This window comes from Schistocerca americana, chromosome 5 (assembly GCF_021461395.2).
Source record: "Schistocerca americana isolate TAMUIC-IGC-003095 chromosome 5, iqSchAmer2.1, whole genome shotgun sequence".
Classification (NCBI taxonomy): Eukaryota; Metazoa; Arthropoda; class Insecta; order Orthoptera; family Acrididae; genus Schistocerca; species Schistocerca americana.
Window position 1 is genome coordinate 757043468 of NC_060123.1, and position 25041 is coordinate 757068508.

The 25041-nt window shown below is 37.9% G+C and overlaps 1 protein-coding gene across 3 annotated transcripts in view; it reads left to right on the forward strand.

The window, feature by feature from the left end:
• The window catches only part of LOC124615385, a 251077-nt gene that overhangs the window by 214947 nt on the left and 11089 nt on the right, over nt 1-25041 (forward strand). For 2 of the 3 annotated variants that reach the window (XM_047143209.1, XM_047143211.1), the window contains exon 7: nt 23644-23868. The gene's annotated coding sequence lies outside the window, so the exon portion shown is untranslated. The remainder of the gene's footprint in view (nt 1-23643; nt 23869-25041) is intronic. The other variant, XM_047143210.1, reaches the window with a different exon arrangement.

The following is a 25041-nucleotide window of genomic DNA, read 5'->3' on the forward strand; positions in this document are numbered from 1 at the left end:
TAAACATCATTTCCGCCCTTTTTATGTTGATCTCTATTCCAATTTTCTGTCTTGGAACCGAAGTGATGCAAAACTCTTTTTTGATGTGTGTATAACAGAAATGTCTCTGCTGTGGACATCGTGTGTTATGTTCCTACACGATGAATCCTAGAGTTGCAGTAGGAGGCGGCGTGAAGTGTGGGGACGTTGTTGTTGCTGCTGGCATGCAACAGCTGATGTGCTGCCGGTGAAGATCGGGACAAACTGGGCTGAGTTGCCAGCGTGGAGTGCTGAGATGGAACTGCCAGTACTGCCGAATGGTGGCATTGCATCTGATCTGCTGGTACTGTCCGCTCCATAGCATGTAAATGACTTTGTATGGTTTTGTAATGGCTTAAATAGTCGGAGCAGACGAGTATTTGCATGACGCTGCAAGGCAGCGTGACTAGGCGTAGCGAAATAGTGTTGTGCTGATAGTGTTCTCTGCTGTAACAGGCAGACTTACAAAAGAACATTCCAAAATCAAGATAGGAGACGAGGTACTGGCAGAAGTAAAGCTTTGAGGACGGGGCGTGAGTCGTGCTTGGGTAGCTCAGGTGGTAGAGCACTTGCCCACGAAAGGCAAAGGTCCCGAGTTCGAGTCTCAGTCTGGCACACAGTTTTAATCTGCCAGGAAGTTTCATATCAGCGCACACTCCACTGAAGAGTGAAAATCTCACACTGGAAACATTCCCCAGGCTGTGGCTAAGCCATGTCTCCACAATATCCTTTCTTTCAGGAGTGCTAGCTCTGTAAGGTTTGCAGGAGAACTTCTGTAAAGTTTGGAAGGTGGAAGACGAGGTACTGCCAGAAGTAAAGCTGTGAGGACGGGGTATGAGTCGTGCTTGGGTAGCTCAGTCGGTAGAGCACTTGCCCGCGAAAGGCTAAGGTCCTGATTTCGAGTCTCGGTCTGGCACACAGTTTTAATCTGCCAGGAAGTTTCAACATTCCCAAATGTCAATAAACGATCTCGATGAAACTTGGCGGGTGTGTTGAGGGGCCAAATAGTACAGTATATATTTTTTTGTTGGTACCTAATTTCACTATTAAGGGATAAAACACACCCTGAAAGACAATTTGGCAGTTTAGGTTTAGAAGGAATATCTTCAAGACAATATATAAAAAAATGTTTTTCGTATGAAAGGTCATGTGTAATTAATATTCTTGAAAACTGTGTAATCAGCTTCTGTAATAATTTGAAATTTTGCAAAATGCTGCCTACTGCAGTTCTATTGTGTTGTTTCTCAGGTGGAGACTGACATCATAATCATTCAGCAGATGTAAATCAGAAAGTCTTCTCACAAAAACTTCCAACATCGCCAACTGTATACTTCCCACAGCTGTACCTGTGCTGTCGATCCATTTGGTATCACTAGGTGAGGGTGAACGAGTTCTTTGTCTTCAGGTACGATGCTCTATATGGTTCTTTCACACTGACCACTGCAATAATCTAACAACAATACAGATATTCTCCCTCACTGGGAAAGAAAACAGCTTTCAAATATCTTTCGACTTGGTCGGGTGTTTGTTTGGTGACATTTTGATGGTATGACAAGGACATTTGTGGCTTCAAAAAGAAATTCTCAAGTTCTCGGACCAAACTCACCATTGTTTTCTCTTACAACTATGAAAAGGCAGCTGGTCAATGTGATAAAACCATTTAGAGCATTGTACATGAGGAGAAGGAACTTGTTCGTAAGGCGATCCCAATAGGCTCGATGGCACAGGTACAGCCGTGGGACGTATACAGCTTTTGATTTTGGAAGTGGTGTCAATCTTCACTTGTGAAATAATGAAATCGAGCTGCAGTCACTAGCACTAAACAACCAATTCTCTTCGCCAAGACTTATAGATATATTGAAATATGCCTGATCCACAACAGAATATTTTGAGTACCATCTGTGACAATTTGGAATCCTGCTGAATTTTGTTTTATATTGTCTTCTCTGTTGCGTATATTACAGGAAGAAATTTCATTCATTTTATGTGCATGCTGTAAGAAAACATGTTTCAAGAATTTCTTTACAAATTATCATCGTCATTATTTTCTACAATAATAAGTAGTTACTTATTATTTTCAATTAACAAAATACACACATGTGAAATGCTAAACGAAGAAAGAAAAGGAACAAGAATGTAAAATAACAACTGAAGAAATAAAAAAAATATAAGTGAAATGAATAATTTGAATTGTAATGAAAGTTTATATATCTTACAAAGTAAAATCGAGGATGGAATGTAACAATACCAGAGAAGGAAAGTTGCGGAGATGAAGAGTCGCGATAGGCACAGTAAAAAGATTCACACCATCATAGCTTTTGGCCATGAAGGCCTTTGTCAGCAGTAGACACACATACACATACACACACGCACACAAACACTCACACAAACACAACTGGCACACACGTCTGCAGTCTCAGAGAGCTGAAACTACACTTTTACATATCTTAATCTACGTTGAAAATACTCTGACAGCACACATTGTGTACAGCTTCTTTTCAAAAAATTGTATTTCAGAAACCAGCTTCATTGCATAGGGAAGCTTGAAAGCTTCTTTAATTTACTTTATACAAAAATTTTCATTTCTCGAAATTAATTTGATTTGATTTGATTTATTATTGGTCCAGTTTTATCTTACATCACAAATTGTGCAATTAATATTGGACAGGTCAAAGATAAGTTACAATAATACATAGTATTAGCAAAATAGTAGGCAAATTAAAAATAAGTACTTATTACAATTAATTTTGTTACATATTTAGAAATTCTCTGGCAGAATAGAAACAGTGCTTTATTAGAAATGCCTATAGTTTAGCTTTAAATATTGGATGAGTAGCATTTTTTATTTCCTCTGGTATCTTATTGTGTAGTATTACACCAATGTTAATTATGCTCCTCTGATAGGTGGTTGTTCTGTGATATTTTTGATGTATATATGATTTCCCTCTGGTTCTATGGTTGTGTACATTTTTGTTCTGCAGCAGTTTATCTTTTTCACTATGGACTACCACCTGAAAACAGGCAGTTTCATAAATGAATAAACTTGGAACATTTAGAACACCAAGCTCTGTAAAATGGGGTTTACAGGACTCCATCTTTTTAAGGCCACAAATTATTCTTAAAGCTCTTTTTTGCATTCTAAAAACCTTTACACTGTGAGTTGAGTATCCCCAGAAAATGATCCCATATCTGATTAGTGAGCGGAACTGTGCATAGTATCCCTGCAGTACTGTTGTTTTGCTTGTTGTAGCCTTTAAAATTCTTAGGCCATAGCATACAGATGATAGATTTCTACACAAGTTATTTATATGTGTGTCCCACTTTAAGTCTTGCTGAACCCTAAGACCCAAGAATTTTTTGACACTTACATTTTCTAGGGGATCATTTTTTAATTGGGCTTGAATAGACATTTGATTACTTCGAGGAATTAAATGAAAATCGACACACACAGTTTTTTCAGTATTTATAATGAGTTTGTTTTTTTGTGAACAACTCAGAAAGTCTTTTCATAGAACTTTCTGCTGTGGACCGCAAAGTTTCTGGACTGGATCCAGTGAGCAATATGCTGGTGTCATCGGCAAACAGGATAGTTTTTGTGGAACTCATATATTCGACTAAGTCATCCACATAAATCGAGAAGAGTAGTGCCCTAAGATTGAGCCCTGTGGTACACCATATTTTATTGGTAATTCGCTAGATAGAAAGGAGTTCTTTCTTGTTTTATTCATTTTGTTGAATTCATACTGAAGTGATACTTTCTACCTGTAGTTTTTTAGGTATGGACACAACCAGCTATGTGCTATACCTCTTACTCCTCGTCTTTCTAATTTTTCAGGCAGAATGTTATGGTCCAGGATTCAAAGGCTTTTGATAGATCTAGAAAAATACCTGCAGCTAATTTATGTTGATCAAGGGATTTTAAAATGCAATCTAAGAATTCGAAAATTGCAGTCTGTGTAGATTTAGACTTTCTAAAACCATGTTGTTGTATTTTAAGAGGTGCATATTTATTTATAAAACTTAAAAGTCTGTCATAGAAGAGTTTTTCTAGAATTTTTGAGAAGGAACTTAACTGTGACACGAGTCGGTAGTTCGATATTTTATCAGAAGAACCTTTTTTAGCAGTGGTGAAACTTTTGCTATTTTAAAAATACCTGGAAATACACTAGTTTTTAAAGAGAGGTTGAAAATTTTTGCCAAGGGGTTTGCTATGTTGTGAGCACATGCTTTTAATATGAAATCAGGTACATTATCATGACCACTTGGCGTTTTATTGCTTAATGATTTAATTTTGCTTATAATTTCATTGGGGTTCATTTCATAAACATACGTAGAAGCAGCCGAGATCACTGACTTGCCGGAGAAACTTGGGACTGGTCCTTGACAGTTTACTTGAATCAGGTCTTCAGCTAGTGAAGTGAAGTATTCATTGAATTTTTCCACAACTGAATATGTGTCTGTGACTTTTGAGCCTTCTAGTGTTAGTGATACATTCTTTTTCTTTGGCGCTGAACTACAACTTTCTTTCTTTGTAACTCTCCACGGGGATCTCATTTTGTTAGATGAGTTTCTTATCAAATTGTCATTCCACATAATTTTTGCCTCTTTGACTACTATACCATAGATTCTTTTGTAGGCTTTTGAATAATCTGCGAATTCTTGGCTTACTCTATATTTCTTACAACAGTAGTGCAGAAATCTGTTTCTCTCACTGGAAATTTTTATGCCTTTAGGTACCTGTTGCTTATTATTCTAAGATTTTACTGTTTTTGCTACTTTTGGAAACGCTACATTAAAATAGAAAGATGCTCTGAAAACTCATGTACATGCTATTAACATTTTTTGAGTGGTGATGCTTTCCCAGTTTTCCTTCGTTCTAAACATAATAAGCCAAATTACCTTTCGGGGCATGTATCACCCCTTAAAAGTGAAACTGGGCACAGACAAAAAAATATGAATCACACTATTTTTCCCCTCTACACACCCACGTAGTTTCATCAAGGTTGTTTATTGACACTTGGGATTGTTCTCGGGACATTCACCCAGCAGCAGTAACCGGTGTGACCATTTCCACTGGCAACATGTAGCCAATCAGATTTGCAGAACGTGGTATCCAACGCAAAACTTCTATTTCTTTGCACCCACACTGTGAGTATAATTGTAAAAAGGGAGAATAATCGGAGAAAGGAATATAGGTGGTTGGTACATAACTTCTCTGTAAACGGTTTAGTTGTGGAGGTTTTTTTCGTATGTCTGAGACGGACTTCCAGATGTTACTAAATATGAAAGCTCAGTACGACATACTGAGGGTTACAAATTTTTGAGAAGTTGTAACCCCTGCTTAATATCTTTCTGTTAGATTACACTTTTAGCTACTGAATATTCTTACAGCTCTTTAATGTACATGCATAGCATTTCAATATCTAAAATTAGTGTAATAGACCCGAAAGTGTTGGTTTGTTTACATCCTGCAGGAATAGCAGTGAGTCATAGGCATGCCACTTCAATACGTTCAGCTCTTTTCTGCCTGATTTCAAGAAGGGACATCTGCTAAATTCACGGAGCAATTGTGACCTCAGATTGTGAATTCTGCTGTCCAATTCTTTATCCAAAATACCAAATGGAGGTGCGAGTTGGCGAACTGCATCACGTTTGGCAATGTGGTTTTTGTAATCAGAGAATGTAGAATCTTACAACGAATGTCTTTCACGAAATTCTTCAATTAGTTTAATCAATATTATTTTTTGTCCAGTCTATCTTCACACACTGCTACCAGCTGATCGCCTGCACCCGAGACGTAACACGGGGAGCCTGCCTATGAACTGTGCAGGGATTTGTGCTGCGTTTTCAGTGAGCGAACGGATACGGGCACGCTTGCCAGGATAGAGTATTTCTTGGAATTCTAGCACTGATGTTTCAGGCACACGTTTAAGCGACAAATCTACTTGCTGAAGCTATTGTAGTGTGCCCTTCTCCTCGGGGTTCTGCCGTGAAAAATATAAAATAAAAAATCTGATTGGGTTTGGAATCTTGGTGGTTTCAGTTACGGATAAGGCGGACTTCGTATTATTGATTGAGATCGTGCTGTAATTTGACCGTGCATGGCAGAGCGGGTCGGTAACACTACAAAAAGCGACTGTACGGAAATAGCATCAGAAACTAATTGAAATTTACCTTATAATCTTGTTCGACACCCAGTATTAATTACAATGTAGTCATCATGGCTGTCATCCTAATTTCACTTGTAGGACGACCTGTCTTTCACTTTTCTCCGTCTGTTGAAAACTTCTTCAAGTTGCCACTGTCATGATCAGTTTACAAATTTGATGATAACCCCCTCAAATCACTTTTGAAACAACCACACTTTGTAATGTAATTTTAATTTCCACCCAAAAGCACATTTAACACATCGCCGAAAAATACACGTCTTTCGTATCAAGACAAGAGAGAGAGTCCTCAATTAGTTCTTAAAAACAAAAACCTACGCAAGACTAAAAGGACGAACAAAATTATTTATAAAAATCGGTCGCTGGCGCAGCGCTCTTCTGCGTGTGCGATCTTTGTATTGGCGGAGGCGCGGAAGTCAAAGTACCATTACAATGCCTCCTCTACTGACACGCTCCGCAAGCGAGCGTGGCAGTATAGAAAATTTACATAGATACATATATATGAGAAAATAAGAAATTTACATATTACAAAAAATATTTCTGAGCACAATGCTCTTTGCATATCAGTCTTTGTATACAGTCTTTTTGGTGTGTATCTTCTTTAGGAGTCGTAACATTAATGTCTTTGAATTGCAGCGTATTATCGTTGCTTAGCACAGCGTTTGAATTCAGTTCACATGATTCGTGTTTAGAATGGAATTAATTCGAACAATAGATGTTTCTATTATATTGCTCCAATGTCTTTAAACGTAGTATCAGATTCTGAGTGTGTGTGTACTGCCTGGATCTCTTGCGTGTGACTTGAAGAAAATCCAAAGTTTGTTCAATGTGTCAACACGAAATTGTGATCTCCAGCAGTCAAATTTTGGTGGCGTCTACCGGGGTATAAATGGTCAATGAGGGCATAGGAAACACCTCACTGCCTAAGACAGGTGATGAGCTTGTCTTTTACACCAACCTGAAGACCTGCCGGCTTCCACTACACCATACACTTCAAGGTATATTGACATTACGTAAATATTGCTTGACCAGTGTTCCATCACGTTGGTTTCTTCTTTGCATTTTCAGTTCCATTTATATGAATCATGTGCTACATGCACAAGTCCTTTGCAGCTCATTAACATCTACTTAAAATACATTTCTTGATATAGTAAGTACATAAATATACCAATATTTACAATTAATCATTACATGAGATAGTTACATTGTTGTCGTATAGCACATATACAGAATTAAATGAAAAATATAGTAAATTTTTACGTTACATTCAATATCATTGTGCTGACATGTGAATTACATTCAGATTTAAATATACATTTTATTTATTTTACTTGTTAGCTCATTCTTTTTTTCTTTTCTTTCCTTTTTTTTCCCTTTCGTTACACTTGCAACATTTGAAGATAATTGTGGCAACTCGCTAGAATATTCAACTTAAAATTCATCTTGCCTCCTGGAATAAAATTTACACATATTTCAAGCTTCAAGACAGCCCTCTGTAGGAGGATAGGTTCATGGGATGATTGCTAACTACTTCATAAATACTAGTAAAGTCATCTCCTACAGTGGACTACACAAAATAAAATATGATAAATAAAATACATGTTAACTTAATATAATGTATGTAAAAGTTCCTATACCTAATACCGTTTCTAAGTGTGGTATCCCCACTATTGCTGTTTCTAAGAGTGGTATTCCTCTATTACCATTTCTAAGAGCGGTGCCCCTCTAAATATCTTAGGATCCTAAAAGTATGTACATCAGTGTGGTAAGTATATATATATATATATATATATATATATATATATATATATATATAGTTCAAGTCACTCACTCATGTTCCCATAAAGTTTGTGTAGTTCATCTCCTTCCTTTCATGAGTATCAACCAATATAAATAAATGTTTTACTTAATAAATAAATAAATCTTCTTAGATAATTGCTGCTGCGTTCCATGCTGTATATCCATTCTGTATTTACCTTGTGGTACCTGTAAAATTCTATTCATAAATAAATATGTGTGTATGTCTCTCCATACTGTCAGATAATCACGAATTATATAATGTCAAATATTTCATCAACATGTATAAATTTTTCTAAGGGAGGGATGAGAGTATGAGCCGCAACACAGGACTGACGTTTTGTTTTCTCCTTATTCTCCTTTCTATTTAATGGTGCATTAGTTCAGTTCAGTAGAGGAGCTTTAATTATGTCATTAGATGACTGCTAAATATGTTCTCTTAAATAATTCTTCCAATCTGAAGTGTCAAGCCTACATAACTCCAAAAATTTCATTACAAGTTCCCATTAGATTAGTGTTAAAGTGTTATAGATTTAAATCTACTGGTATATTTCCAACAGTGGCTGCTGTAAATAATTCTTTCCACATAAATCTATACTTTCACCTTTAGTTATAAGAATATATAAGACATCACATAAGTTATTATCTCAGGCATACCAATCTTTCAATAAATAGTATTCTTTCCACTACTTTCATTCTGTATTCCATGAGTACATGTGATATAGCGTTCAAATCTAGTTTCTCCCCGCTCAACATATTCTCAATTACTCATAACATTCTCACCTATCCATTATTCATTCTTCACAAAATAACATATATTTATTCCTCAGCATTATATATATATATATATATATATATATATATATATATATATATATATATATATATATATATATATATATATATTCCTCTTATTCATCATCATTTCCTTTTTTTACTTCAACAACAATAATAATAATAATAATAATAATAATACCCTTTTCTCATCTTATATTCCATTTACCTCTCTCCATATTACTATTTATCCTCTTACTAAACTAAAATTACATTCACTCATCTCATTCAGTCACTCACATCACTCATATCAACATTACTATTATCACATGCCTCCTAAAGAAAATAATTCTGTTCAGTTCTCTGCCTCCTCTAATGTGTATATGCCTCCTCTAATGTGTATATGCCTCAATAGCAACTCCTCTTATAACCAAATATCTTATTAGCTATTGGATGGTTCACATTGCTTTCTAGACTTACCTGCATTCATTAGATTGTAAGTATCTGTATAACTTAAATGTAGGCTCATCATAACTGTATATCATATTAATTATCTTCTTCTCATTAGCTAACATTTTACTGTATGTATTTTTTCAAATGTCTGTGTGGATGTAGACCTCTGGGTTTATGTGTTAATGGATATTCTAATGAATAACAGCCAGGGTGTGGAATATTTGCAATTCGGTATGGTCCAGAGTATAAGATCTGCCATTTCCTGTTTAAATGTTTCAGTTTTGTGGGTTTAGGATGTGTTCTTAGTAAAACTAACTGATCAACTTGAAATGTTTGTGCTTTCCTGACACCTCTGTCATATTTCTGCTTTCTTTCCTTAGCTTTGTCACATAATGTTGTGTAAGCTTGTCTTACCTTTTCTTCTAAACTAACATGATTTGTTGTTGCTGTAAATTTAGGTAGAGGGTCTGCCCATTAATTTCTTTCTGTTTTATCCATAATTAATTCAGTTGGTGTGTATCCAGTAGAAATGTGAGTTAAATTGTTCACTATTTGTTCAAATGGTGCTAGGTATTCTACACATTTTGTGTGCTTCTCTGGTGTCCGTGTTCTCATAAACTGTCCAAATTCTCAAAATGTTCTTTCTACTGGGTTTCCTGCTGCGTGAAATCTTGAAATTAAAATATGTTTAACATTCTGTTCTTCAATAAAAGTCTTCCATTTTAAACTGGTAAAATATGCTGCTTTATCCGTGATCATAACTTCAGGTTTTCCTATTCTTACAAAATAATCTGTTAATAGACGTCTGGTAATAGCAGTGGTAGAAACTGAACATAAAGCATATAATTTTAAATACTTTGTGAAAACATCTAACACAGCAAGGATGTATTTTATTCCTCCACGTGCATGTGGATAGGGTCCTGCAATATCTCAAAGAATTAGCTGTAATGGCCTCTTAGGTATGATTTGGGTGCAATTCATTCATGCTTGTGTGATTAGAATATTTGGCTTTCTGACATATGATGCATTTCCTAATATTACTCAATACTCTTCGCCTTAAATTTGGAAAATAGCAATATTGTATAATTTTATCTGTACATTTCGTTACACCATAGTGTCCCCAAGTTCTGTGTGTAAATAAAATAAAATCATCAACATGAGCTTCAGGTAAGCAAACACACCAATGCTGTGATTCAGGGTTTCGTCGGTGAAGTAATACTTCTTTGTGTAATGTGTAATATTTTTCAAGATGTGGGTCTGTTCCTGCACGTAATTTATTCTTTATCTGGATCCACCTGGTATCATTGTCCTGCAATATGGCTAACTTCCTGCACATGTTTTTGTAGTAAGGTGCAAATGTGCCATCATACATGAGTAAAATTTTGAAATCTGATGTTTGTTCTGTCACATCTGAAAATTCTTTTAGGCCTTGTGGTAAACAAGATAGAGCATCGGCTATATTGTTGGATTCTCCTTTTATATATATAATATCAAAATCATATTCTTGTAGTGATGCACACCAGCGTGCAAGACGTGAATGTAATAACTTGCATGATAGCAGGAAAGAAAGAGCTTGATGATCAGTATAAAGCTTAGTACGTTTTCCCCATAGAAAGTAGCGAAACTTGCGAAATGCCCATACTATGGCAAGTGTTTTGCGCTCAGTCACTGAATATGACTTTTCGCATTCAGTGAGCGTGGGGCTAGCAAAACTTATAGGTTTGATGACTGTTTGTTCATCTTCTACATGAATTTGGAATAAAAATGCTCCGAGCCCATAGGAACTTGCATCTGTTACTAGGCAAAAGTCTGACATCATGTCAGGATGACATAACAATGGTGCATTAACTAAAGCATTCTTAATCGCTTCAAAATCTGTCTGACAGAACTCTGTCCATTTCCAAATATTATTTCTTTTGAGTAAAGATAGAAGATGTGGACTGTTAAGAAGGTGGTAGGGTACAAATTTCCTGAAGAATGAAGATGGACCAAGAAAGGCTTTGAGTTGTTTACGATTCTGTGGGGATGGAAAATTCTTTATTGCATCAATTTTTCTTGAGTCTGGATAAATGCCTTCAGTTGATATGATGTGACCAAGGAATTTGATTTCTCTCCTCCCTAATTTCGTCTTTGATAAATTGATAGTGACACCTGCGTCAGAAAATTTAGTCAGAAGTTGCTTCAAAAGATTTACATGTTCTTCCCAAGTAGTGGTGGCAATGACAATGTCGTCAACATAAACTGTGATTTGCGATAACTATTGTGGTCCAAGAACAGCATCTAAGGCTTCAATAAATACTCCAGCACTCACTCGTAGACCAAAAGGTAGAACACAAAATTGATAACTACGTCCCTCATTTACGACTGCTTTTATGGAGGTTCACCTGCCAAAATGATGAGCGGAGGTCGATATTGGTTAAATACTGTACATTATGAAATTTTAAAAGTTGTTCTTCCAAATTTATAGTTCGTGTGTTGATTGGGATTATAACTTTGTTAATTTCTCGTGTGTCCAGCACTAACCTTACACTACCATCCTCTTTATTAACTGCTAGTATCGGATTGCAATATGGTGAATGTGACCTTTCAATGATACCCCAAGCTTGCATTTTTTCAATCTTTTTCAAAACTGCGGGTTTCTTTGACCAAGGAATATTATAATATGTTCTACAGTATGTTTTGTGTGGTTTAACATCCATCTCATAAGTATAGCCTCTAATAATTCCAGGTTTCTCCACAAATACCTCAGCAAATTGCTGCAAAACTTCAAGTAATTCAAGTTGTTGTTCCTTCGTAAGATATTCAGATTCTGTGCATTTCTCATATAAATCATTAGGTTTAATTCCCTGAGATACAGCTTCATTAAAAGTTAAATCACATATGTTTGTTGCTGTTGGATACATAAAATGTAACTGTTCAAATTTACCTTGTTTACTGCTTAAGTTTTTACCCTATGTTAACTCTATTGTCAGTTGTTGTTGGTTTACGGTTAAATGACATTTCCCTTTTCCTAAATCTATGATTGCTTGATATTCATTCAAAAAGTCAATTCCTAATATGCAGTGCATAACTAATTTGTCTACTTCCAGAAAACTGTAATTGAGTGGTATATATGAAAATGTGAAGTTAATTAGCACTTGAAATTTCACATTCTTTGATTTGTTACCGGTGGCACTTATAATGTGACAATTCTGTACTGGCAATGTTTGTATGTTTATTATTTGTTTGAGTTCATTATATAAGGACATTGAAATAACACTTGCTGCTGCTCCTGTATCTAACATTACTTCCACTTCATAACTACCAATCATAACTCGTGTTATAGCCTGAATAATCTTCTTCGTCTTACTGGTACTATTAAAATCTACATCCTGATATAATTCTTTTTCTATTTTCTTACTGTCCTCATATCGGAGAAAACAAATCGTCGGTTCCGTTGCGCTCTGCTCCCTATCGACCGTAACTCGAGCGCTTAGCTCGGTCGTCGTTCGTTTTCCGGGAAATTCGGTTGTTGTTGCGGGTTGGGTTCATTGCCCAACTCAATAATATTTACATTTCTGTCACGCGTCACCCAAGTATCAGCTGTTTGGTTGTTGACATTACCTCGCGTCGCATTGGGAGTTTCGTTAGGTAGGAATTGAGGGTTGCTGTATTGCATGTGTCGTGGCGGTGGTCCATTGTGATTTCCCCATACATTATTTCGCCCATGACTGTAACTGGTATTGTCATTACTGTTATTCCTGCAATACATGTTTGGATGTTGTTTCTCTGAAAATATCCTGGATGGTACCTGTTATCCTCTCTTCTTTGATCTCTATGATTTTGGTTCCTTCTTCTGTTGTTGTTGTTTTGAATATAACTGTTATTGTTCTGATTGTAATTACTGTTCGGATAACCATTATAGTAATAATTACTGTTTCCTTGCCAATGCTGCGAGTTGCTTCTCCTAATATTGAATGGATTTGTCCTAGTGTAGTGCGAATTGTTTCTTTGAGTGTTTTGTTGTGGTGTCAGAGGCGGATTCCAATAGCCTCTGTCATTTCTGTTGTGCATACGCGAATTGCTTGGATGGATCGGATACAATTGATTGAAATTCCTGATCTCATCTCTGCAAACAACATCTATCTCATCAACATAACTAAAAAAATTCTTTATGTTGTCCTCGGACACTCCTATTAATTTATCACGGTAAGGAAATGGTAAGTGGCTTTTAAGTGTTCTAATTATATCTGGTAAATCTGCTGGTTTTGTCCAATATAATGTTTTGTCTAGGTAGCGTTCGAAGTATTGACGTAAAGTCTCTTTCTTCGGGTTGTAAATTTCTGGATTGTATACTTCTCGTTTTAAACTTTGCTGTTCTGTGATCGACCAGAATTCCTCAAGAAATGCTTGTTCAAACTGTTCAAATGTTTAACATCGTCTTTTCATTGCTGCTCCCCACTTAGCTGCTCTTCCACGTAACAAATTTGTAACATATCGAATTTTATTGGCTTCTAACCAATGTCTCAGGAAAATACCATCAAAAGAGCGGATGAAAACAATCGGATGCACTTTGTCTTTCTCATCACATGAAAATGTCTGAAAGTATCCATGTCGTACTAATGTTTCATCAGCTACTCCCGATGGTATTATGGGTCCTGCATTTTGTGTCAACCTGTGCATAGTATGTGGTGATGTCTGATAGTAATTTTGATCTTGTGGTAGCATTGAAAATGGTTCATTGGGATTTGTATCACTCATTGGTAATTCTATTTTCGGCTGTGTGCTGGGTCTAGCATTATTATGATTCTCATTTATGTTTTGGTTGCCTGTTATGGGTTTTGGTATCACTGACGAACTTGGTATTACATTTTCTTTAAGTTTACGTACCTCTTTCTGAATATTATCTGTTTCTCCCTTTACTTGTTCCTTTGTCTTATCTAAAATGATCTGTGTCATTGTCTCACACTTCTCATCTAAATAATCATCACATAATTTGCATTCATGTACAAGTTTCTCTGCTAGAGTTGTGCCATTCTTTAGAGATGCTACATCTGCTCTGTCTTCAAGTTCTTCTAAATTTTCCTGTAAGGATTTCTGCTCCAATGTTACATCATTTAATCTGTCTGAAAGGTCTGTAATCGTCAGGTCTAAGTGTTCTTGGTTTGTTTTTACGGAATTGTGTGACTGTCGTAATTCGTCAACTTGGGTACTGGTTTTCTGTTGTTCAAAAACTACTGTTAACAATTTCTCATTACATCATTGTAAGTCTGTTTTTGTCTCGTCACTGAATTCCACAAATACCTTTTATTGTCTCGTAACCTTGTCTGATAAGTCAGTAAATTTCCTTTCAAGACTACTGCTGGTTTCTGTCAAGTCAGCAATTTGTCTCGATTGTTTTTCAGAATTTTGTTTTATGTCCCGTGTCAGTTCATCGAATTTAGTGTCAAATTTCCCAATGTCACGTTTTAAATTGTCGTCTAAAGCATCAAATCTTTTGTCTAAAGTGTCAGTTTTCTGTTTTGGTCACCAAGTAACTTCAGAATCTGGTTGAGCATGTCAGAGTCCTGTGTCTTAGTTTCGTCATTTTTTCGTGACTGATTGATGTCTGGTTCTGAAGTTGACATTGTGAATGTCATGTTTTGTCGCGTAGTACTCACTCTCCATTCGCCTGTATATCTTTAAATATAGGGGTTGTTGTCTTAATCGAACCGGTAAAATTATGTCTTGAACATCCTCACGATTATGTTCAATTTTCATTTGACTGTCGGACATGTTTTGCAATGTGTCACTTTCACTAAGCTCGTCCGCGGGAACAATTTCTACGCGTCTAGCGTCCATCTTGCGATTTTCGTAATTAATTGCAAATAAAATTTTCCAGTGGCAAAAAAAAAAAAAAAAAAAATTTTAAATATGATATGTTGAAATCTGAAATTTCTCTTATGGAAATGGATATTTCTATATGATTTCTAATTAGAAATTAAATTATTAAACTGGTACTGAAATTTCCATCTCACAAATAAATGACTGTGAATATGCTCTTCACTTATCCTTTGCAATAATAGTAGTAAATCAATTTTAACTACAATTTGAAAAAATAATTTCGAAATAAATGGATCGGAATAAAGGGAGTACAGATGGCTGCTTGAAACTGGAAAAAATGTAAATTTCTGTACTCACCAATTTTTTTTTTTTCTTCACTCTTATGATGCAAATGTAGCGTCAAATATACAGTTTTCAATCCAAAATTTTTCTTTCGCGTCCGTGCAAATTATTTTATGGAACGTTACCCTTTTCCTTTCTTTTTTTTTTTTTTTTTTTTACCAAATTAATTTCCTCAGCATCAAAATGAAAATTAACACAAATTAATAACAGGGAAACCAATATTGTTGTAAATTTCATGCATGTAACATTACAATTGAAATGAACGGGACTTAGTCCAAATTCATTTTCTGATGCTATTAAGTGGTTAAAATTAGATAAAATGTCCAAAATTTATAATAACTGCACTTGTATCAAATGTGAAGATAGCAAGTCCTGTCACCAAGACGCCAATTGTAGTGTACCCTTCTCCTCGGGGTTCTGCCGTGAAAAATAGAAAATCTGATTGGGTTTGGAATTTTGGTGGTTTCAGTTACGGATAGGGCGGACTTCGTATTATTGATTGAGATCGTGCTGTAATTTGACCGTGCATAGCAGACCGGGTCGGCAACACTACAAAAAGCGACTGTACGGAAATAGCATCAGAAACTAATTGAAATTTACCTTATAATCTTGTTAGACACGCAGTATTAATTACAATGTAGTCTTCATGGCTGTCCTCCTAATTTCTCTTGTAGGACGACCCGTCTTTCACTTTTCTCCGTCTGTTGAAAACTTCTTCAAGTTGCCACTGTCATGATCAGTTTACAAATTTGATGATAACTCCCTCGAATCACTATTGAAACAACCTCGCTTTGTAATGTAATTTTAATTTTAATTTCCACCCAAAAGCACATTCAACACATCGCTGAAAAATACACGTCCTTCGTATCAAGACAAGAGAGAGAGTCCTCAATTAGTTCTTAAAAACAAAAACCTACGCAAAACTATAAAGACGGACAAAATTATTTATAAAAATCGGTCGCTGGCGCAGCTCTCTTCTGCGTGCGCGATCGTAAATTATATCTTTGTATTGGCGGAGGCGCGGAAGTCAAAGTACCATTACACTATGTCTGCAATGATAATGTCCGAGAGGACAGATTTATCGCTTCCTCAGCCTCGCAGGGTCGTAGAGCCACATCACGTCTGCCGAGTCGGTTTACGGGTCATTTGCAGCAGGACGAGTACACGACGTGGATAGTGGGACAATGTAGGGGGCACAAGATCACGTCTGTTAATTTCTTACTTTTCTGATCTGTGACATGACTTTTGAGGTCTCTGGAATGTCACGACACGGCAATTGTCGTCGCGGCTTCCCTTGACGTGGACGCTGTGAGAGATGTGTCGGTAGCAGTGTGTCTGACAAGGACAGTGGTCACAGGAGTGAAACCGCATCATTTTTCCATAAAAGTCCCCATTCTGAGCACACTTGAAGATACACGCACCAACATGTGGAGGTCGAGAGGAGGAAGAAGCATTGCAAGATAACATTTGTGGTACTCGTTCAAGCCTGACACCTGGCGCAATAGTACGAGGTGGCCTCAAGTACATAACAAGATTACGTCTGTTAATTTCTTACTTTTCTGACCTGTGACATGACTTTTGAGGTCTCTGGAACATCTTCTGACAACATAATGCGCAAACCGAATCACCTCAATCCAGAGGGCGGTCAGCTGTTGCCGTGGCCAGTGAGTTCTCCGCACCTCTAGTCTGTTTCATAAATTTGGCCACAGGCCGCTGAGAGAATATTGTGCCACCACTGTGACTGATGACCTCTGGCACAGAGTATATGTAAGAATAAAATATAAGAATTAATATAAGGACTGATATAAGAACGAAATATAAGAATGTGGGCATTTAAAAGGATTGTAACGCCTGAAAATATTGTACACACATATACTATATAATAAATGCATGACACTTATTGTGAAACACAGTCATAATTTTACAATTAGTATAATGCCCTTGTATACTTAACTTGATAAGAAACATCATGTAGTAATCTTCTATGGACATGGGTAGATAAATGTAAAATAAATAAAATAAATAAATAAAAGCAGTAATTGGGTTTTGAACGTGGGGCACAAAACTGAGAGGCTGCATCACTAGCCATTGTGACACCATTTCACCTGAGATTACTGTGCTCTAAAAGACACACACGTAAAGTAGCTAAAAAACTTTGACTGTTGTTTTCCCGAATAAGCTTAGACATGTGTTAGCTTATTTTGACTCCTCTTGCACTGTGCAAAGTTTAAGTTACAGCACTCGGCATTTTCTCCTCATTGAGCCAGCTCGATGTACGGCCAGGTCAGAGTCGAGCCGCTGATGCTACCTGAGGTGGCGCCTCCCTACTAAATGTATTCCCTCAAATCACCTAAAATATAATAGTGTATGTTCTTACTATACTGCAGACCCACAATAAGAAAAGTGGTATTTGTTTTCATTCCTGATGTTGCAGTTTTAATGGCCAGATTCCTGATGTTGCAGTTTTAATGGAAAGCAGTGTAATTTCCCAGACGAGTGAAGATACAAAGTGAGAAGCTCGTCTTACTTTCACATTTCTTACAATAATCAAACTATTCGAGCAAATCAGATCTCTGTAAAGTCATTTCTACATCTGCAATCTGCAAGACACCTTATAGTTTGCAGTGGAAGGTACCTCCGCTACCACTGTCACTGCAGAAGAAGTTATCAAAAAGTTTCTGTTCGAGGGCACTGTTGTAGTGTATATGCGACACAGCACATGTCCGACGGTGATATATGAGCTCTGATGTGTAGGGACAGCTTAGTGAGGCATTCGTGTCTTCCTGACACGTGTGCGGAAAAAGTGTGCCGTGGCAATATTAGTACCAAATGTGTCCAAACTGGACCAATGTGCTGCTGTTCTTTTCTCAGCTGCTGAAGGACAAACACCAGTCAGAGAACAGAGAATGTGTTTCGGGCAGCACATCTGTTGAAAACCACAGTTCAGGAATCGTACACCAACTTCCGTGCCTGTGACAGTTTGACACGAGACGCCAGCTGATCTAGGAGGTTGGCTTCACCCATTAGAGATAAATGGGAGACACTCGAGCACCTGCCCTTCAGTCCCAATTTCTCCCTGTTCGATTATCCTGCCGGCGGTACCTTAAAAAAGTCCCCGAAGGGTCGACAATTCCTGCCGGACGAAGGTGTGCGGCAGGCAGTTACGGACTTCTCTGCGAGCAGGACACGGTGTTCTTCCGAGCAGGTGCCTTCGACTTGGTGTGTAGGTGGGAGGATTGCCTCAGTGCTCACAGCCATTTTGCGCGATTGCAATCCCAGACTGTACGGCCTTCGAATGGGAACTTTTTGATTGCCCTTTATAATTAATGTTTGTCAGAATGTCTATACACAAATAGTACCAAGGAATACATTTCACTGTGAGTACTTCACTTACAAAAAAGGAAAAATCGATAATTTGTCCTTCTACTCCTCCACGTAGTAGGTGAATATGGATTGGGGCTAAGAAATGGAAGAGGAAGCCACCTGGTAGAATTTTTCACAGAGCATAACTTAATCATAGCTAACACTTGGTTCAAGAATCATGAAAGAAGGTTGTATACATGGAAGAACCCTGGAGATACTAAAAGGTTTCAGATAGATTATATAAAGGTAAGACACAATTTAAAACCTGGTTCCTAAATCTCAAAGACATTTCCAGGGGCAGATGTGGACTCTGAGCACAATCTATTGGTTATGAACTGTAGATTAAAACTGAAGAAACTGCAAAAAAGATGGGAATTTAAGGAGATGGGACCTGGATAAACTGAAAGAACCGGAGGTTGTACAGAGTTTCAGGGAGAGCATAAGGGAACAATTGACAGGAATGGGGGAAAGAAATACAGTAGAAGAAGAATGGGTAGCTTTGAGAGATGACATAGAGAAGGCAGCAGGGGATCAAGTAGGTGAAAAGCCGAGGGCTAGTAGAAATCCTTGGATAACAGAAGAAATATTGAATTTAATTGATGACAGGAGAAAATATAAAAACGCAGTAAGTGAAGCAGGCAAAAAGGAATACAAACGTCTCAAAAATGAGATCGACAGGAAGTGCAAAATGGCTAAGCAGGGATGGCTAGAGGACAAATGTAAGGATGTAGAGGCTTGTCTCACGAAGGGTAAGATAGATACTGCCTACAGGAAAATTAAAGATACCTTTGGAGAAAAGAGAACGACTTGTATGAATATCGAGAGCTCAGATGGAAACCCAGTTCTAAGCAAAGAAGGGAAAGCAGGAAGGTGGAAGGAGTATATAGAGGGTCTATACAGGGGCGATGTTCGTGAGGACAATATTATGGAAATGGAAGAGGATGTTGATGAAGATGAAATGGGAGATACGATACTGCACGAAGTGTTTGACAGAGCACTGAAAGACCTGAGTCGAAACAAGGCCCCGGGAGTAGACAACATTCTATTAGTGGATGCATATTCAATAAAGTGAGGAAACGTCAAATTTCACCTGTAAAAGGTACAGGAAATTTAAATAACAGTGCTGCAGACGCTATTCCAAAGGGTGTAGTACAATTTTCGACAGAGTCATCGAGTTCATCGAGGATGATGATGCTGTGCCAAAGATGAGTTTCCCAGTGGATTTAGAAATACTTGCCTATATGATTGTTTCACGTGCATATGGTAACTGTGGGCACTGTACAGTGACAGTGACCGTATTAGCATTTTAAGTAATTGATAATAATAAAGTGTAAAGTTTGTAAGTACGCTGTTCAGTTCAAGACTTCTGCTCTCCACGGGAAGATGTATGAGGTGAATACAAGATTGAGTTGTGGCATGAGATGCTTAGGTGTAGGCAGAGAAGGCACAAATCTGTTTTGTGGCTTGATGAACTTGCCTGCCGGCCGGTGTGGCCGAGCAGTTCTAGGCGCTTCAGTCGGGAACCGCGCAACTGCTACGGTCGCAGGTTCGAATCCTGCCTCGGGCATGGATGTGTGTGATGTCCTTAGGTTAGTTAGGCTTAAGTAGTTCTAAGTTCTAGGCGACTGATGACCTCAGCTGTTAAGTCCCATAGTGCTCAGAGCCATTTGAACCATTTTTGAACTTGCCTGCACTAGTATCTAGGATCAGTGATTACAACAGAACACTTTTCAGTACTCTTGGAGTTGAGTGCAAGGATATGAAAGCAGCTATTGAGGAAGCTGTAGACATTAACAATGAAGGGGAAAAAGACATTGTGAGTCTCTTGTGACGAAACCTGGATGAAAAGGGGCAATACACTACATCGTGGTGTAACATGTCATTAGTGTAGATACAGGGAAAATCTTAGTCTTCCAAGTAATGAGCAAGTATTGCTCTCAGTGTGACACAAGAAAGAACAATGATGGCAGTGAAGAAGAAAGGTGGCAGCAGGAGCACAAGAAAGTATGCAGCAAGAAACTTGGGGCTAAGTGGTGGAATGGAAGCAGCGGGGACAAAACTAATATTCCAGAGGTCAGTTGAAAAATATGGTGTTAGTTATGTGAAGTTTCTAGGTAATGGACCTTCCAGTGCTTTTAAGACTGTTTGAGAGAGCAATTGTTATGGCTCACAAAAACTAAATTTGAAAACCTGGACTGTGTGTGGCATATTCAAAAGTGAATGGGGGGTAGACTACTCTAATTGAAGAAAGAAATGAAAGGCAAGAAATTAGAAGGAAGTTCACACTTACAAAAAACCCATCGGGGGTAACTTCGTAGTGTGGAAACAATGTGCAAGTCGTGTGGGCAAATTCTTTCATAGACTTTCCACAGATGGTGATCCTCAACATTCCCTTTGTGACATATAGTGATGCAAATATCTTCAGGCAGAAGCCAGTGGAAAGCCATACACTAACAAACATCGTTTGCCACTTGCTGTTTTAGATGCTATAAAACTAACTTTCAGGTATCTAGCCAATCCTGAACTGCTGAAAAAATGTGTACACGGGAAAACACAGAATGTAAATGAGAACTAGAATCACCTTGTTTGGATGCGTTGTCCAAAAACACTATTTGTATCCTCAATTGTTGTGAACATCCCTTCATGTGACGTCTGTCTAGCATTCGATAGTAGAAATGCAGGTAAGGTTAAGCGCATGCAGAGACCGGCCTTCCATCCAGGTGCATTCACACTCGAGACGCACACAAGCATTGATGAAGCATTACTGGAGAAAGCTCAGGCAGCAGAAAGAAAAATGCAAAATTTGAAGTATCAACAATGTAGAAAAAGACAGATTGCGATTCGCCTTAAAGAAGACACGACACGTAAGTTGCAGACAGGCCCACCCAACCGCCCCCCCCCCCCCTCCCCCCCCTCCACACACACACACACACACACACACACACACACACACACACACACACACACACACACACAGCGAGATGCTGCAGTCGGCAGTCATGTGTGCATGAGACGTGCCTGCTACTCCAGGAAGACGAGGAAGAAAAAAAAGATTCAGGACATGGGCATCATTAGTCACTAGATGTACACCAATATTGTCAAAAATTTAAATAAAAAGTTTAAATGTCAATTGCCATAAACTGACTTTTCTTAGCTATAATGTACCTTTTTCTCAGGAACTGTAAAAGCTAACATTCTGATATTTGCTGTAGTTCTTAAGATTACTGAATAATCCTGCTCAGCAGTTTTCCATTATATTTTCTCTGAGAAAAGTTCTCCTTTAAAATTTGAGAAATATAGAGCAGTCCCTGGTAACACAAAACTGAAAAATTAATTTCAAAGCAACTACGACCTTAAACAAAAATCGGTTCCACACACTTATGTAGATGTAAACTGTGAAATTCCACTTTTATTGCTCGAGTAGTTTACGAGAAAAGGTTATAGAAATAATGGTTCAAAATGGTTCAAATAGCTCTGAGCACTATGGGACTTAACATCTGAGGTCATCAGTCCCCTAGAAATTAGAACTACTTAAACCTAACTAACCTAAGCACATCACACACATCCATGCCCGAGGCAGGATTCGAACCTGCGACCATAGCAGTCACGCGGTTCCGGACTGAAGCGCCTAGAACCGTATGGCCACTGCGGCCGGCTAAACAGTGGTAATTGAAAAATAAAATCCTTATAAGATGTTTGTCATCATGCATTGTCAACCAAAAACTGCACAGAATATCAAGCATTATGTTGTACATAATAGCCTCAAGTTTAGTATTTTAGCTGTCATATTGTTGGAGATACATATGTGAAAGTACAAGAACACATTTTGCCCTATGCCTGTCCTTAGAGAGTATCATTTTCTTATTAGTACTCTCCACATTCAGGAAGACCTTCAGGGTTTGATGATGATCATTCAGATGCTTGAATCCACAATGATCCAGGTTGGTGTTCTTGAGGACTGCCAAATGTGATGAACTATGATCATTTCACCATCATATGATATTTGCATGCAGGGGGGAAGGTTCAAAAATTGGCTGCATGGATACCACATGGTCCAAGCCAAAATCACAAAAATCAGTGGGTAGCCATATGTGCGTCTCTGCTTATTTATCGTCCACTGGCTCGTGAACAACACTGACCATTCCTATCCTGTATCGTGACTAGTGGTGAGAAAAGGTTCCTTTATGATAACGTAAGGAAAAGAAATGAGGCTGAGCCCAAATTAAGCAGCAACTCCCTGCGTAAAGACCTGTGCACATCCACAAAAAATAATTTTATGCATCTGGTGGAACGGCAACGGAGGGGTGTACTTCCCCGAGGTGTAACAGTCACTGCTGACGATAACTGTCAAAAACTGACACATCTTGCAGATGTAATCTGAGAACAGTGACCAGGAAGATGGGGTCAAGTGATGCTGCTCCACAATAATGCATGCCTGCATTCTGCTAGACTGACAGGAATTGGATTGGGAAGTCACACCACACCCATCTGATCTTGCACCCTCAGTTTTCACCTTTTCTACTCTCTATCAAACAACTTTAAAGGAAATTCATTTCTGGATGAAAATGTGCTTCAAACATGGCTCAACAAGTTCTTTGCCTCAAAACCAAATGATTTCTACTGCTGCAGAACTGAAATGTTACCCCAGACGTTGTAAATAGTGATGGAGAACATATTATTGACGACTAAAGACTGTTATGTGTGTCTTTTGTGTTTATTAAACTTGTGGAAAAATGCTACGAACTTATGCACTAAACCGATACATTGTATTGGAGTTTAATTGCTTTTACTTTAAGATATTCATAATTTTTTGATTTCCATCAAAGATTCTCTGTTTTGCTGGCAACAACTGGAAGTAAAATCCATTACAATTTTCTCTACCAGCTTGTCCCCAAATAAACGACAGCACAATCGTGGTTTGTTTCAGATTGGACGTGACAGATTGCAGAACACTCGGCGGGGCCCTGTTCTCCTACCTCGTCGGGCTGCCGCGACTTCACACGCTTCGAATGGAAAATATGGCTTTTGCGAGGCTGCAACCGGGTGTGAGCAGCATCCTCGAATTGTCAGGTGTGCGCTGCCTGACATTCGATTATTCCGTTGTCGCTGGAGTTCCGTTTGAAAAGTTTCCAGAAAAGCTCGTCAATCTCAGGTAACAAAAGATCTACACCTGTTAGATTACCCTGCAATTCACACTGTGTGTTTGGCAATGGGTTCCTAAATATAGAGCATACCAAGAAGTGGTACAGAATGGGACAGTGCTTTAATGCCACTGCTTATCAGTATGACATCCTGAAGACACATTCCAGTTGGAAACTGCTGTCTTCCAGCCACATATTTGAGCCATCATATCCCTGTACAGTTTTTACCCACCGTACTTCCCTCCAATAACAAACTGACAATTTGTTTGTGTCCCAGGTTGGGACCTACTGACAAATCCTTTCTTTTAATCAAGTTGTGCCATAAATATTTTTCTTCCCCAGTTTCTGTCTACTTTCTCCTTGGGTATTCGATTTACCCATCTAATCTACAGCATTCTTTTGCACCATCTTATTCCAAAAACTTCTATTCTTTTCTTATCTGAACTGTTTATTTTACATGTTTCACATTTATATGAGGCTTTACTCCAGCCAGAAAAGACTTCCTGTGCTCTTTTTCAGAAGTGATTTTCTTCATATTTTCACTTGCTGCTTCACGTCTTCTCTACTTTAACCAGCATCATTTATTTTGCTGCTCAAATAGCAAAACTCATTCACTCATTTAGTATCTCATTTCTGAATCTGATTCTCTCAGTACTGCCTGATTTAATTTGACTACATGCCATTACCCTCATTTTACTTTTGTTGATGTTCATCTTATAATCTCTTTCCAAGACAGTAGCCATCCTGTTAAACTGCTTTTCCGAGTCATATGGTCCCTCTGACAGGATTATAATGTCAGCAGCAAACCTTTTCTCTGTCAGAATTAAAATGTCGCCAACAAACTTCAAACAGAAAACAACACAACTAAGAAATTAACAGGAAAGCTACACCTTAATAACATCATATTCGTATAAATGATTGACAGGTAGATAATAAAATGAAATTAAATTAAAGCATCGTCAGTAGAGCTCATAAAGGGAGCAGCACAGTACTGATCAATGAAGAGCAATATATAGAAAAAAAATCAAAGATTTCATCTGTGGTGTCACCGCCAGACACCACACTTGCTAGGTGGTAGCTTAAATCGGTCGCGGTCCATTTAGTACAAGTCGGACCCGCGTGTCGCCACTGTGTGATCACAGACCTAGCGCCACCACAAGGCAGGTCTCGAGATACGATATAGC